Source organism: Schistocerca serialis, chromosome 4 (genome assembly GCF_023864345.2).
Source record: "Schistocerca serialis cubense isolate TAMUIC-IGC-003099 chromosome 4, iqSchSeri2.2, whole genome shotgun sequence".
Classification (NCBI taxonomy): domain Eukaryota; kingdom Metazoa; phylum Arthropoda; class Insecta; order Orthoptera; family Acrididae; genus Schistocerca; species Schistocerca serialis.
In genome coordinates this window covers 457,114,440-457,128,147 of record NC_064641.1, presented here as the reverse complement: position 1 = coordinate 457,128,147, position 13,708 = coordinate 457,114,440, and the positions used below count along the sequence as shown (strand labels likewise).

At 43.5% G+C, this 13,708-nt stretch overlaps 1 protein-coding gene and 1 pseudogene across 1 annotated transcript in view; both read right to left on the bottom strand.

Annotated features, from left to right (window-relative positions):
• LOC126475099 (protein kinase C-binding protein NELL1-like) overlaps positions 1–13,708 on the bottom strand; it is a 980,737-nt gene that overhangs the window by 577,656 nt on the left and 389,373 nt on the right. The window lies entirely within an intron of this gene.
• On the bottom strand, positions 4,688–4,805 carry LOC126475741 (5S ribosomal RNA; annotated as a pseudogene).

The window sequence follows — 13,708 nt, the reverse complement described above, 5'->3', positions numbered from 1 at the left end:
CTTGTTGTTGTGCTGCACTATCAATCTTCTTTCACTAACATAGACATAGTACTAATATAGTCATAACTACTTTGAGCTCACTGTGTATCTCATCCTGGAAACAAACCAAACAGGATGAGATACAATCTTAATACTGATATCGTTTCACACTGAATTTTAATCACACTCTTTAACCTTTCTTTTATTTTCGTCAGTGCTTCATCAATGCATAGATTGAATAGTAGGGGCGAAAGACTACATCCCTGTCTTACACACTTTTTAATGCAAGCACTTCGTTCTTTGTCTTATACTGTCAGTGTTCCCTCTTGGTTCTGTACAAGTTGTATATCACCTGTTTTTACCTACAGCTTGCCCATATTTTTGTCTTCTCACATTTCGCACAATTTTAAGCTGCCGAATTCTTTTTCCAGATCGACGAAACCTGTAAAAGTGTCTAGATTTTTCTTCAATTTTGCTTCAACTATCAACGGCAACGTCATAACTGTCTCTCTGATGCCTTTATCCTTTCTAAAGGCAAATTGATCGTCATGTAGCAGGTCCTCAGTTTTCTTTTCCATTCTTCTGTATACTAATCTTGTCAGCAATTTGGATGCATGGGCTTTTTAGCTGACTGTGCGATAAATTTCACAGTTGTCGGGTCTTGCTATCTTGGGAATTGTGTGGATGCTTCTGAAAGTCTGATGATATATCGCAAGTCTAATATATTCTACACACCTACGTGAGCCGCGCTGGGTAGCCGCACGGTCTTGGGCGACTTGCCACAGTTCGCGCGGCTCCCCCCGTCGGAGGTTCGAGTCCTCCCTCGGGCATGGGGGTGTGTGTTGTTCTGAGCGTAAGTTAGTTTAAGTTAGATTAAGTAGTGTGTAAGCCTAGGGACCGATGATCTCAGCAGTTTGGTCCCATAGGAACTTACCACAAATTAAAAAAAAAAATCTGCGTGAATAGTTGCCACATCCTCTAATGATTATAGAAATTGCGATTGAATTCTATTCCTTCTGTCTCATCCGATCTTAAGTCGTCCAAAGCACCTTTAAATACTGATTCTACTACTGGATATTCAGTCTCCTCCCTGTTGCTCCAATTTCATCTTCCATCACGTCCGGAGATCTCATTGCACTCTTAATGTTATCGTTCTTGCTTTTAATTTCAACAAAGGTTGTTTTGACTTTTCAGTACGCTGAGTCAGTTCTTCGATTTCCTCGCATTTTTCATGCAGCCATTTCACGTTAGCTTCCCTGCATTTTTTCATCCCTAAGTGACTTCTATTTCTGTATTTTTGAATTTCCCTGAATATTTTTTTTTCTTTCGTCGATCAGCTGAAGAATTTCTTGTGTTACCCATGCTTTCCTCGCAGTTGCTTTCCTAATACCTGTGTTTTTCTTTCCAACTTCTGTGATTGCCTTTTTTATAGATGTCCATTGTTCTTCAAGTGAACTGCCTATTGAGTGTGAGCTATTCATTATTGCCGTGACTATAGCCCCGGAGAAATTTCAGCGTATTTATTCATTTCTTAGTATTTCAGTATTCCACTACTTTCGGCATTGATTCTTCCTGACTACTGTCTTGAATTTAAGCCTACTCGTCATCATTACTATATAGTTATTTGAGTATATGTCAGCTGCTGGTATGACTTACAATCCAATATTTGATTTCTGAATTTCTAGCTAAACACGGTGTAATCTAACTGAAATCTTCCTGTATCTCCCGGCCTTTTCCAAATATAGCCTTTACAGAGAACCGGCGTAGTATCATTACTACTGTGTCGCTCCTCACTGCTGCCACGTCCATGGAAGTCTCAACCACGGTCGCCCTGCTGACAATCCGTGGAGCTCCAGACGTCGTCGTATCCGTCATATTGTCCATGAGGATAACTGCCTTGCTGCAAACCTACATCCTCATTGGTTGTACGGTGCTGCACGTTCGAGCGAAAAATACGTCTGTCCTCTTGACGTTAGTCGTGAGGGGTCCTTGATATCGTGCATAGCGTTGAGTATGGCATTAACGACTCATCTCCAAACATACGGACAAACGAGCATACGGTTCATGGCGGAGGGTACTTTTTACCATTGGTACTCATTTCCTTTCCCGTTCCACTCGCAAATGAAGCGTGGGAAAAACTACTTTCTATATATTTCCTTATTGAGTCGTAGCGCCTTTACGTCGCGCTTATAGGAGCTAATAAGAGTGAGCAGCTTCATGCAGAGATGAATTATGGTTCTAATTTGTCAGATGGGTGATTGCGATCGAGCAGACCTGTTAGGCGCTCCGCATACGGAACGACTCAGAAGCAAGTCGTTGCCGACCTGAGTTGGTGATGAGTCGGCAGCGGATCACTTCCTGTGGAGTTAAATAAGGCTCCGCAGACGGTTCGTCTGTAGAGTGACTGGTGAGTCAATCGCTGGCAGCACGTTGCCAATCAGTTGCCAGCAACTCGGCGCCCAAGTTGCCAAGCGATCTGAGTTGCATCGTGCCCTCGAACACAGCTCTGTATTGGTTCAATTTGAAGATGAAGGAAGAGGTAGCGAACATTAAGGTGGCACTGGAAGTCTAAAATCATCCTATTTGATATAACTACAGCTCCCAGGCTGCTGCAGGGGAGATTTGGCAGAAAAAGCGGCGTGTGAAGAGAGAAAAGAATTTCGTATGACTTGCGTAGTGTACTGACACCTATGGTTCAAAATAAAATTACTGATAGGTCAATGGAAGCAAAATTAGAAAAAAATATTATAAATAATTTTTTGTTAATATCAGTCTTTGTTGTACTATAAAATTACACTGTCAAGTGGAAACGAACTGTGAAAAGTCCCAAATCTCCGATACGTGTAAATACAATGGTGAACACATGTAAATTATTTAACAAGCAGAAACCACCATCACAACACTTTTGTGTACATAAACTCAAGATATAAAAGTAACAACGTATTTTGGCAGAAGAAATGAACTGGCTCAGATCACTGTAGCATTGTTTATTTCCCATAAAAAACTATGAATGTCGAGTCGGTCTCTTACAGCACCTTGGCTGCTACATACAGCCTGCAATATATATTTCTTTGGATGTAGGGATTAATGCAGAATTTTCTCCTTTCTCTTATCAGAGTGTAGTAACAATAGAGAACTATACCTTCCTCTGAGCTTGAATATATTCTCGACACGCCGAGTGTAACCAAAAGATGCTCGTGTGTGTGACAAACAGCATTCCCTCCACTCTCGCACACGGGAACTGCGGTTTCTTATTTCTCAGTTGCCTCTCGTACGAAACTGCGTTGCCAGCTAGTCGGCAACCAGTTGCTGGTGTATATAGCCTGGGTGTTGCGTTCGTTTTCAGTCGCTCCGTGTACGAACGGTGTTAGTTCCAAATAGTAACGGCTGTGGCCGATGATGCCGCTATAACACAGCCTACGAAATCCCAATAGGTAAAATCAACGTATTTCGGAAACTGAATGTTATCATCCTTGAATATTACGTTTTTTATTAATTATTGATAATTTAATATAATATTTTAAATATGTTTAATGTAAAATAATAGATAAATAAATGTTCTTATGTATATTGACTGAGTATATTATAGCGTGGAAGAAGTGTATCTAGACAGGATGAGAAAGTCATATGCACAGGAGAAATTTTGCAAACTGCAGTTAGCCAGTTAACTGTACTGGGGAAACAAGAATCATAATACGATAGTTCATTTACATAAAGAAAGAAGTATTTAATATTTTGTGTTTCCTAAATTTGTTCGTTTAATAAGTTTCTCAGAAGAGCTATGAAACTGTGATTGGCTCATAGTAAAAGACGCGCGAGGGCGCGGTATCATACTGACAAATGATTGGTTATGATGTTTCTCAGACAATCAGAAGACGCTACATTCGCACGTAGTTTGTGGGCTATAAAAATTGTTTTGTGGAGACTAGATGAAATTTGTAGCTCAGCCACCATGACGACAGGACGTGTGTATTGAGAGCTCCATACAAGCACTCCGTCTTTAGGCCACAAGTGGCCCATCGGGACCATCCGACCGCCGTGTCATCCTCACTGAGGATGGGGATAGGAGGGGCGTGTGGTTAGCACACTTCTCTCCCGGTCGTTATGATGAGTACCAATGGTAAAAAGTACCCTCCGCCATGAACCGTATGCTCGTTTGTCCGTATGTTTGGAGATGAGTCATTAATGCCATACTCAACGCTATGCACGATATCAAGGACCCCTCACGACTAACGCCAAGAGGACAGACGTATTTTTCGCTCGAACGTGCAGCACCGTACAGCCAATGAGGATGTAGGTTTGCAGCAAGGCAGTTATCCTCATGGACAATATGACGGATACGACGACGTCTGGAGCTCCACGGATTGTCAGCAGGGCGACCGTGGTTGAGACTTCCATGGACGTGGCAGCAGAGAGGAGCAACACGGTAGTAATGATACTACGCCGGTTCTCTGTAAAAGCTATATTTGGAAAAGGCCGGGAGATACAGGAAGATTTCAGTTAGATTACACCGTGTTTAGCTAGAAATTCAGAAATCAAATATTGGATTGTAAGTCATACCAGGAGCTGACATATACTCAAATCACTATATAGTAATGATGACGAGTAGGCTTAAATTCAAGACAGTAGTCAGGAAGAACCGGAACCGCTACTATTCGGTTGAGTAGCTCCTCAATTGGCATCACGAGGTTGAGTGCACTCCGAAAAATGGCAACAGCGCATGGCGGCCCGGATGGTCACCCAGCCAAATGCCGGCCACGCCCGACAGCGCTTAACTTCGGTGATCTGACGAGAACCGGTGTATCCAGTGCGGCAAGGCCGTTGCCCAGAGCTCTATAGAGATGCAATAATTTTGAGGAATGCTGACTTAAACTTTACCGCAGAGTGTCGCAAAGTAATCGCGGACGAGTGAGAAGGACAAGCGTGCAATTTACTGGTTTTTCTGTGTGAACTGTGGCTTTTTGAATAAATAAAATCTGCTTGGCATACTATGCCTGTGAAGACTGTGAAATGAACGGTTGAAGTGATGGACTTGCGTAGTACAGGAGCGAGCATTATGTCACAGACAATCGGTTTTATAAGTTTTTCTGTAACAGGATTGATTCAATATCATAAGCTGGCTGTTAAGAGTGACTGAGGTTGCTTGTGTACGTCGAAACCGCAACTTCAGACTAGGACGGATTTCGCGGTGTTTTGAATAAAAGAAGTAGCAATATATCTACAACTTCACACGAGAAATATCTCTCAATTAATAACGCAGTTATCCTGAAACTAGAGAATATTTGTTGCATCCTTCAGACACGGTTAATGTGACTGGTTCCAGTATCGCTCATCCAGTGAAGAAACAATGTTCGTTCTCCAACAGACAGGCATATGAGCTGCTGCAGTCTGCTTTCTGTAGGTGAAACATTACAGCATCGCCTTAAATGCTCTTATCTTCACGGTGATTACACGCTAAGCACAGTGTTGGCAGTCTGTCGCAAACGCCGATTCTCCAAACTTTCTTAATAGTGATTTGCGAAAACAACGCCTTTTCCTTGCAGGGATTTTATTTTAGTCCATGGAACTTTTCCATAATGCTCGCGTGTTGACTGCATTTACCGGCAACAATTCTACAAGCTCGCACTGAGGTGTTTCGATGTCTTCCATTAATCCTACAGGTGGGGATCAAAAACATTCCAGCAGCACTCAAGAATGGGTCACACAAGTGTTATGTACGCGGTCCCCTTTCTACATCTGCTACACTTCTCTTTGTAAATGAGCTACACTTTCCTAGAATTCTTCTGACAAACAGAAGTCGACCAGTGCCTTCCCTACAACCGACATTACGTTCTCGTTCTATTTCATGTCGCTCAGCAACGTTCCATCAAGATATTTAATCGATGTCACTGTATTTCAACATTACGGGATTGTTTTTTCGTAACCCATCCGCATTAGCTTACATTTTTCCACACTTAGAGCAAGCTGCCATTCATCATACCAAACGGAAATTGTACCGTAGTAATGTTGTATGCTTCTGCAGCCACTCAAAGACACCTTCCCGTACACTTCATTGTCAACTGCAACCGTCGCAGATTGCTGCTCATCCTATCCATCAGATCGTTTATGTGCGTGTACAGAGAACAAGGGTGGTCCTACCACACTTCTCTGGGGCCATCCTGACGATATCCTTGTCTCTGGCGTACACTCGTCGATCAGTACGACATAACGGGTTCAATTACTTAAAAGGCCTTCGAGCCACTCGCGTATCTGACAACCTATTTCGTACACTCGGCCCCGTTAACGGTGTGCAGTGTGGCACTGTAACAAACGCTTTCTGTAAATATAGGAACATGAAATCAGGCTGTGGCCCTTCATCCATGATTCACATAACACCGTGCGAGAAAAGGGCAAGCTGAGTATCGAACGACCGATTTGTGGACAGAAATTTCCCTGTCTCAAGACAGTCGTAAGACCTCAGTCACTTCGAGAACCAATACTGAGGTGCGACACATCACACACTCGATAGGCCACGATCCTACTGTTTTCGTATTATAACGTGTAGGGATAAACGTTTCACCTTCTCGCACAGGGCATGACATTATCTTCTTCCAAATAGCCAATAGTAAAGAGCTGTTTCTAAATTAGAAATCCGCTGCGTAATCTATATTAGTATTACAAATATGAAAGTAACTCTACTAAGTTCCCACGACTAAAACACTGAACCAATTTCTTTAGAATTTGGTATGGAGATACCTTGATCCCCCAGGAAGAACACAAACTTCTTTACTCGGTAAAAAAATCGACCCCCAGAAGGGTGAAATAGGAAATGGAAAATTCCATTTTTGCAGCAATGAACATAAACCATGTTAAAATTATTAAATATGTTGCATAAAGTACACTGTGCAACAAAATTAAAGTACCACTTTTTTCGAAATCCGTAATTGTCTCCCATTGCGACACATTTACTCCGCAATGGTCCAAAAGCGTGGCGCCCTGCGATGTCGCCCTTGGCCTCGGCGATGCTCCTGACAAGAAGGTAGGCAAACCCCACCTAAGCGAGGTCGAAGGGGCTGCCTAACCAGCAGACGCAAGAAGAGCCGCAAGGTTGAATGGATGTTGAAGTTTGTGACAGGTACATCTGTGAGTGCTCAACGAAGGTGCACCAAGGGTGTTGCCGAACTGAGGGTCTTGGAGGGACACTTGGCCGTTTTATTCACCGACGTGTTAATCTTGCAACTCCCGCTTCCCTGCCGCTCCGTCACCATTTCACAGGAAGGCGCAAAACAGGAAGGCTGAAAAAGCATAAACACCCTTTGCTGCTTCGGATCACGTTCAAATATCGTCGAATGGTTTTGGACGGTCGCTTGTGGTTTCATCCTATATACAACAGCAAAAATTGTGGTTGCATTACACTCCAAAGGGATCAGGTCACTTTCAATGGACTTGCAGCCTCACGATGTCCTTAGAAGAGGCTTGAAACGCCCAGAGGGTTGTGGCAGTGTAGAACATTGTCAAGAACGTCATCCTGCTGCCCGTCGCACAGCGAACTGCCGTTTCCGACCGCGAAATGTGTGGTAATCTACGTCCCAAGAAAAGCTGTTGTTTCATTGTCGCCCTTTATGTCATTCCCTGAGGCCTTTACGTGTCGATTCTGAGCGACGGTGTGACTTGATGATAAAGCTAACAAAAACATATCTGAAGATCAGGGTGCACTGGAGAAAGTTCGTATAGCCTGCATCAATAAGATGGGTGCTTTTGATTTGAATCCACAGAGGGCGTCTGGTGTACCTTGGCGTAAATATACTAGAAGGAATAGGTTTAAATTTGTAACGTACTCTAAGCCTGAACAGAGTGCCGATATAACGAAAGTGAAATCCTGGACAGATCTAGAAAAGGAATGTAAAGTTAAAAATCGACTGTTTCAAGGTACTAACCCATTTTACATTGGACTACAAATTGCTGGTGATGAACCTGAGAAAAATGATAATGTTCAGAGTAAAGTGAAATATGTCACATTTATTGTAAGAAATAGAGTTTATATGACATTTTGTAAGAGGAAAGGTAATGTAACGTTCTGAATAAAAGTATTTGTTTACAGCTAATGTCTGCGTTGGAGTTTTTTATGCCAACTGGGACCATATCCGAAACTACCCGGACGATCTACGCCTCGTCTTCGTTGTTCCCAATAGTCAGCAGAGGATTGACGAACTTGCTATTACGTTTTATGGCAACAGGATTAATTATTCCGCAGCCGTTGTTGTGTTGGAAGAACTGTGGTACAATAAGCTTAATTTGGATGATTTAGTGCGTCAGTTTAGGGACGCTTATAGAGAATATGTATTTATGCCAAATGGTATAAAGTGTGAACATTATCATTTTTCTCAGGTTCATCACCAGCAATTTGTAGTCCAATGTAAAATGGGTTAGTACGTTGAAACAGTCGATGTTTAACTTTACAGTCCTTTTCTAGATCTGTCCAGGATTTCACTTTCGTTATATCGGCACTCTGTTCAGGCTTAGAATACGTTACAAATTTAAACCTATTCCTTCTAGTACATTTACGCGAAGGTACACCAGACGCCCTCTGTGGATTCATATCAAAAGCACCCATCTTATTGATGCAGGCTATACGAACTTTCTCCAGTGCACCCTGATCTTCAAATATCTTTTTGTTAGCTTTATCATCAAGTGTTAGTCTCTCAATCCTAACATTAACCCTATTCACATACGTTAAAATTTTATTAATAATTACAGACGCATATTTATTACCAAAAAACTTAAACTCATCGGTAATATCATAATGTTGCAAAGTGGAAAAGTTCTTCGCTTTCTCATCATGCTTCTCAAGAGCGGCCATTTTACCATGTTCAAAGCGTACACTATCTGTCTGGGTGAATTCAGTACGCCACCTACACATGCGACCAAATATAGGCCTAGTTAGATTCGTCCGTCGGCGTATCCAACGCCGAGGGCGTGCAGCACGAAACTTCCGGTACATCCTCATCCGACGATATACAGACAACCTCTTCCGGGGCTTCCACGTCCGACGCGTCCGACGCATCCACCTCATCCTTAAACGAACGACAATGCACAATATGACAATCTGCATGTACTACTTCAAGTCTAAGAAACCCGCGTGGTTTCAACAAAGGGGTTGCGGTTCTGCCTCTACGGCAGAGGCGTCAAAAGGAAGCGTGAAATGTGGGTAAGAGGGGGTGTGACGACCTTCCCACCGTGTGACACGTCTGCGGAGGCGTTGGGTAGAGGTGTGGTGAAATTTTATGCCAAAGTGACATCATTAACGCACCTTACAGCTCACATGAACTTCTGAGCGGTACGTGTCGACACGATGCTGTTAGAAGCGTCGCTGAGCTCGGGGGTGCAGTCGCAAAGCGTCATGTTTTTGCAAGATGTGGGCCCCTCTGGTCCAAATTTCAAACTTATGCGTCGCAATGGGACAGAATTACGGGGTTCTAAAAAGTTATCCTTTAATTTTGTTGCTCATTTCACATGTTATATTATAGAGGGTGTTACAAAAAGGTACGGCCAAACTTTCAGGAAACATTCCTCACACACAAAGAAAGAAAATATGTTATGTGGACATGTGTCAAGAAACGCTTACTTTCCATGTTAGAACTCATTTTATTACTTCTCCTCAAATCACATTAATCATGGAATGGAAACACACAGCAACAGAACGTACCAGCGTGACTTCAAACACTCCGTTAGCGAGGATACATGCATCCACCCTCCGTCACATGGAATCCCTGATGCGCTGATGCAGCCCTGGAGAATGGCGTATTGTATCACAGCCGTCCACAATACGAGTACGAACAGTCTCTACATTTGGTACCGGGGTTGCGTAGACAAGAGCTTTCAAATGCGCCATAAATGAAAGAGGGTTGAGGTCAGGAGAGCGTAGAGGCCATGGAATTGGTCTGCCTCTACCGATCCATCGGTCACCGAATCTGTTGTTGAGAAGCGTACGAACACTTCAACTGAAATGTGAAGGAGCTCCATCGTGCATGAACCACATGTTGTGTCGTACTTGTAAAGGCACATGTTCTAGCAGCACAGGTAGAGAGTATCCCGTATGAAATCATGATAACGTGCTCCATTGAGCGTAGGTGGAAGAACATGGGGCCCAATCAAGACATCACCAACAATGCCTGTCCAAACGATCACAGAAAATCTGTGTTGATGACGTGATTGCACAATTGCGTGCGGATTCTCGTCAGCCCACACATGTTGATTGTGAAAATTTACAATTTGATCACGTTGGAATGAAGCCTCATCCGTAAAGAGAACATTTGCGCTGAAATGAGGATTGACACATTGTAGGATGAACCATTCGCAGAAGTGTACCCTTGGAGGCCAATCAGCTGCTGATAGTGCCTGCACACGCTGTACATGGTACGGAAACAGCTGGTTCTCCCGTAGCACTCTCCATTCAGTGACGTGGTCAACGTTACCTTGTACAGCAGCAACTTCTCTGACGCTGACATTAGGGTTATCGTCAACTGCACGAAGAATTGCCTCGTCCATTGCAGGTGTCCTCGTTGTTCTAGGTCTTCCCCAGTCGCGAGTCATAGGCTGGAATGTTCCGTGCTCCCTAAGACGCCGATCAATTGGTTCGAACGTCTTCCTGTCGAGACACCTTCGTTCTGGAAATCTGTCTCGATACAAACGTACCGCGCCACGGCTATTGCCCCGTGCTAATCCATACATCAAACTCCGCAGTTGTAAACATTGCACTGACTGCAAAACCACGCTCGTGATGAACACTAACCTGTTGATGCTACGTACTGATGTGCTTGATGCTAGTACTGTAGAGCAATGAGTCGCATGTCAACACAAGCACCGAAGTCAACATTACCTTCCTTCAATTGGGCCAACTGGCGGTGAATCGAGGAAGTACAGTACATACTGACGAAACTAAAATGAGCTCTAACATGGAAATTAAGCGTTTGCGGACACATGTCCACGTAACATCTTTTCTTTCTTTGTGTGTGAGGAATGTTTCCTGAAAGTTTGGCCGTACCTTTTTGTAACACCCTGTATGTAGCTACTTCAGTAGCAAATAGATAGATGTATCCTTCCGCCCATGTCCCACCACATACAGTGCTCGGCACAGGTGCTGCGCGAACCACTGCGTCATGCGTTGGGGGAGTTGGCGGATGGGTAGGGGGGCGGGGGGGGGGGGCAGCGCACATAACGAGCTATGCTAACTTAAACAGGCAGACACGCGAGGGCAGCCAATGTTATCGCATATAGAACAGCTTCCTCACTTACGCTCACTCACCTTAATACAACTACTAGTGTGTGAGTGCAGCTGTGACTAACTGCTAGTCTTTCCCTAAAGTAACATCTACTCTTTCCTCGTATCTGGTCTGTATACCCGTATGTACTTCCTGCAGTTGTGCAGTATTGCTAATGGTTTTGCTTATCCAAGCACACGCCAGTTTGAGATTTGGTGCAATTTCAATGGCCAGTAGTGTTTGGGTTGGGTTGTTTGGGGGAAGAGTCCAATCAGCGAGGTCATCGGTCTCATCGGATTAGGGAAGGAAGTCGGCCGTGCCCTCTCAAAGGAACCATCCCGGCATTTGCCTGGAGCGATTTAGGGAATCACGGAAAACCTAATTCAGGATGGTCAGACGCAGGATTGAACCGTCGTCCTCCCGAATGCGAGTCCAGTGTGCTAACCACTGCGCCACCTCTCTCGGTGCCAGTAGTGTATTTTGTGCTTTACAAACATGGAGGCCCGCAGCTCGTGGTCGTGCGGTAGCGTTCTCGCTTCCCACGCTCGGGTTCCCGGGTTCGATTCCCGGCGGGTCAGGGATTTTCTCTGCCTCGTGATGGCTGGGTGTTGTGTGATGTCCTTAGGTTGGTTAGGTTTAAGTAGTTCTAAGTTCTAGGGGACTGATGACCATAGATGTTAAGTCCCATAGTGCTCAGAGCCATTTGAGCCAAACATGTAGCGTGTCATGTGTCTTGCATATTTACTATGATTTGCCAATTCAACATTCTAATTGGTAACACTAAATATAGAAAAATAATAAAAATCTTTTTTAAATACAAGACAAATAACTGAGAAGGCGTGGGAATTCAATGTAGATGTCCACATATTATTCGTAGATTTTAAAAAGGCCTATGATAGCATACACCGACAGAAACTCCTAAATATAATTAAGAAATTTAAAATACCATCAAAATTAATCAGATTAGTTAAAATGTGTATACATGAAACTTTATGTCGCATAAAGACACCGGTAGGAGAAACTGAAGATTTTAAGGTGTACACTGGACTGAGACCAGGGGATGCCATTTCACCTATTTTATTTAACCTTGTCCTAGAGACGATTGATAGAGAATTTTCTAAAACCAGTCCACAAGGGATCCATCTACAGCATGTGAATATTACAAGACTTGCCTATGCAGATGATGTAGTACTAATAAGTAGTTCCAAAAGAGAATTAATTAGAATGATGCAAAATTACTAAAAAATTGCTGAGAAAACAGGATTACACGTTAATAAAGAAAACACAGAATACCTGCCCATAAGTAAGAAAACCAGAAAAGATGCACCTCCGACTGTAGATGGATTCAATTTCAAGACTGTTGACCACTTCAAGTACCTAGGAAGTCTTTTTAGGAATAACAACAGAACAGATATAGAAACAGATGCCCGTTTATCAACAGCAAACAAGACACTTTTTAGTTTCATGAAAATTCTAAGAAAACACTTAGCAGTAACTTCAAACTCCGCTTATATCAATCGACCATTAAACCTGTAATGTTATATGGATGTGAAACATTAATATTTAGAAAGAAAGATGAAGAAAAACTGTTAATATTCGAAAGAAAAGTGCTAAGGATAATTTTTGGACCTGTATACGACGAAAATAACGTGGAATGGAGAATAAGAAGAAATGAAGGATTAAGAGATCTGTACAAACATCGTAACATCGTCGAAGTGCTCAAGAGGAGAAGGTTGAATTGGGCAGGCCATATAGCAAGAATGACAGAGAATAGACTACCTAGAATGGCATTCAGCAGAACAATAGATGGAACGAGAGGAAGAGGGAGACTCAGAATCAGATGGCGGGATAACATTTTGGAGGACACGACGAGGATGAACAGCAGCAGCAACTGGACAAACAGCGCATTGGACAGGCAGAAGTGGAAGAGGCTCATAGAGCAGGCGTATGGTCGATAAGGCCCTTGTCACATGTAAAGTAAACTAAAGTAATGTTTTTCTTGTTACTAGATATGATCATGACTTACTTCGTAGTGCTATAAAGTCTTTATTTAGCATTCCGTATTGTTCGTATGACAAGAGACAGCCACGCTTCGCTGTCTTTCTTAGGCTTGTGCACTGTTAGCGCCCTTCCAGCAAGCAAAAGAATTACGGGAAGCCAATCAGATCACATGACGTGGAAAAGGACGGACGAGTTCGCAGCGGCGGTGTTTTTGCAGGCTGCTTCCGCCCCGGGGCGCCAATAGTAATGGGGTCAGCGGCGGCCAGGCCGTAAACCGGCGGGGAGCGTACTATAAATCCGTGGGAACGGCGCCTACCGCTCGCCTCCCTGCCTCCGCGGCCTCCCATTGATCGCGAGCATCCTCCTCCTTGTGCCATCGTGCCGCTAAATTACAACCTGAGAAGCGAAAAGTGGAAGTGTACAACGGCGATAAAGTCCTCAACTGCGGCGTCTAACGCACCCAGCACAGACAGGATATTCGATGCTCT